Source organism: Ranitomeya imitator, chromosome 2 (genome assembly GCF_032444005.1).
Source record: "Ranitomeya imitator isolate aRanImi1 chromosome 2, aRanImi1.pri, whole genome shotgun sequence".
Classification (NCBI taxonomy): Eukaryota; Metazoa; Chordata; class Amphibia; order Anura; family Dendrobatidae; genus Ranitomeya; species Ranitomeya imitator.
The window spans coordinates 835,433,269-835,437,040 of record NC_091283.1 but is presented as its reverse complement, the minus strand read 5'-3'; positions in this window follow the sequence as shown (position 1 = coordinate 835,437,040).

Genomic DNA, 3,772 nt, shown 5'->3' with positions numbered 1-3,772 from the left:
CTAAGATTTTTCCAAAAAACTAAAGACTTCTCATCTTCCAAAAACATAACTTCCGCTCAACCTTTCCTTTTGCATCATCCCAACTTTCTTTCCCATCCAAACTCTCTGAAAATTTCACACCCAAAACCTTAATAGACCCAGTCACCTCATTCACTCCTACATCCTTACTTAAAACCCCTCCCCCAAAAACCTTACACTCACTCTTCTCCCAATTCACCTTAAATGCTGACGCACCACAAAAAATAGACGCTAATAACTTCACCCGCCTCACAGAATACTCTGAATCACACAACACACACACACGTCATCCATATAAGCACTAACCTTCCATTCCCTCCCTCCACCTCCTGGCACTTGTACTCCTCTAATCACTTTATCTTTCCTCAACATACAAAGCAACGGTTCAATCGCACAAATAAAAACCACAGGAGACAAAGGACAACCTTGTCGCACACCTGAAAAAACATTCACTCTTCTACCCACAGAACCATTCATCAAAACACAACTATAAATGTCTTTATATAAGCTCCTCACCCTCCAAACAAAATCAGGCGGAAACCCCATTCTCAATAATACCCGGAACAAAAAACTATGTGCTAACCGATCATACGCCTTTTCAAAGTCCAAACTCAAAACAAATACACTCTTCTTCCGACTCATACAGTCCCACAAACAATCTCTCAACATACACACACACTCATGTATACGTCTCCCAGGCACCGCACAACACTGTTCATCCCCAATCACACTCTCTATCACGTCACGCATCCTATTCGCCATTACTTTCGCATAGATCTTATAATCACAATTCAACAACGTTATCGGTCTCCAATTTTTTAAACTCTTCAAATCTCCTTTTTTAGGTATTAACACAACCATCCCTGCACGCATACTCTCAGCCACCTCCATACTAGACCACATATACTTACACACATCCACAAAATCCTTACCAATCACATGCCACATCACCCTATAAAACTCTATAGGAAGACCATCCTCTCCTGGAGTCTTATTTAACGCCATGTTATTCATTACCTTCCATACCTCATCACCTGTCACCTCTCTCCATCTCACTCAATTTATTTTCTAATACACTTAGTACATCCTCCTCCAAAGCCTCATCCCTCCACTTCACTGCATACAGCTCCTCATAAAACTTAGCCACATGTTCACACATATCCTCCCCACTTACCTCTCTTCCATCCTCTGCATTCAAAACACCCATACTCTGCTTTTTCCCAAAAACCTTTTTAAAGAAAAACCTCGAACACCTTTCATCTTGCTCCATTCTATCAATTTTTGCCCTAAAAATAATACTCTTCCCTTTCTCTTCCAAAAACTCTTTAATTTCTTTTTTAACCTTTTTTATCCCCTCCTCCACCTCCATTCCTCCTTCCCTCAATTTATACAATAAACATAAACGGGCATTCAACTTAACAAACTTTCCCCTCTTAATTGCCGCAAATTCATACCCCACACTTTTGAAAAACTTTTTTGTCTGCCTCTTAACCCAATCCCACCACTCACAAACATTCCCAAAACTTTCCTTACTTTTACACCACTGTTCATACTTTCTCACATACTCCTTCCTCACAGCTTCATTTTCCAGCAATTTCACATTTAATTTCCACAAACCCTTTCCAAACACACCACTAACATTAATATCTAACTCGCACAACACACAAACATGGTCCGAAAAAACGACCCTATCCTGCTTATATCCAACAGGAATAATATTTTTAGAAATAAAACAATAATCCAACCTGGACTGTGCTCTTCCACTATCAGAAAAAAAGGTATTTAACAAAGGGTTAACCTTACACACACGCTGCATATCACTCAAATCAAAGTCAGTAACTAACTCCAGACACATCCACATTCACTCCCCCCATATCACAATTCATATCACCCACAATCACCACAGGCACTCTTCCTGGAACAAAAAGCTTCACTTTTTCAAATAATAACTTACGCTCATTTTTTTCTACTGGCGCATAAATATTGATAACACAAAACTTAGCATTTTTATATTCAAAATTTGCTAAGATACACCTCCCCACCTCCACCACCAAATAATTATTCAAAACCACCTCCTGCCCCTTAACTAAAATACCCACACCATCATTTCTATTATTTGCACTACCAGACCACACAGACGCACCATAAGACCACTCATCCCCTTTCACACCATCCACAATCCCACATTCTTGCAAACAAAAAATAGATGCACTCTGCATAGCTAAAAAATCCAAAATTGCTGCTCTCCTCCTCGCTTTCTTAAAAACTCTCACATTTTGAGAAACTATAGAAAAACCCATACTATAAAAACAAAAAACAATGCAAAAATTACCACAAAACTACACACATTACACAAAAAGCCCTTGACAAAGGTCAAGACTCACAGAAAGGAGAGAAAAAAAAAAAACAACAGATCCACTGAGCTTTCATTTTACCCAGTATCACCATTGTCCTCCTCTGCCATTCGGACTGAACAGCAAGTCTCTGAACCACTAACCCCTTCGTGCTCACTCCATTTTTTTTTAGCTGGCCCAATTTTCCTCTTAGGCATACTACTGCATGCCTCATCACTTTCCCCATCCTCCTCCCTCTGACACTTATTCGCACCCCTGTCCTGATCTGAAGAAAGCCCTCCAATATTCTGAGGATCTGAGGGGTGCACAGGGCTCTCAGCTTCAGAAATGCGCACGTCTTCCTCCGTTGCATCCATTGCTTCCTCAAGAGAAAACATTTCAGGCACAGTAGAGTCATCATCTTCTTCCTCATCTTCTTCCTGATCTTCCTTATTAAACCCCTTCTCTACTTTTTTTGCCGCCAACCAAAACTCCTTATCTTCCTTCTGTACATCACTCATAGTACCACGGGGTGCTAGCACAATGTCATCTGGAGTCACAGAGCGTCTTTCCCTCTCCCTCTCCCTCCTTTCCTCTCTCTCCATTCTTTCAGATTCCTTTCTGATAATCGCCAACCTCCTCCTTCTCTCCTCCTCCTCTCTCCATTCACTCTCTGAGCGTCTATGCGCCCTCCACGGACAATCCTTATACATGTGGTCACTACTACCACACACGTCACAGGTCTTAGCCATCGGGCAATCACCAGCCATATGCCCCTCCTTCTTGCAGTTTCGGCAACACTGCCCCTTCTGGCAGTCTGCCTGGACATGTCCAAAAGAGAAACATCTCCTGCAAAACAGAGGCTGCCCAGGGTACGTGAGGAAACCCCTATGCCCTGCCACAGAGAAGTTCGCCGGAGGGTGTCTGAACCCACCCACACTGCCAGGATCTCTTCTGAACCTTACACGATATTTGTATCGACAATTGAAGATTCCTAAACAGTTCACTTGCTTCTCTCCCTTTGAAACAAAGTCACAATACTGTGAGAGGAAGCTCTCCAACAATGCAGGTTCAGTAAAGGGGTTATAGACAGTGATAGTCACCTGCCTTTCCTGAAGACCAAACAGTGGTTCACATTTGACTCCCTTCAAACAGGGATCTCCGGCATGATTCCGAAACCACTGATAGACATTCAGGCAATAATGCTCCGACATAAAAGTAACATCGTAGTTACCTTGATTAGGAAACTCATTGATGCTATAGATGTTCTCCCGCTTTCCTCCAGCCTTTTCCTCAATAAGGTCATGTACAATAAAGACCACGCTGTTCCTTGCCCGGATAGATGGCTCCAACGTCACTCGGATGGTGTTCTTCACATAACTCATCTTCAAAGCTGTCGGTACAAACGACCACAGAAAAAA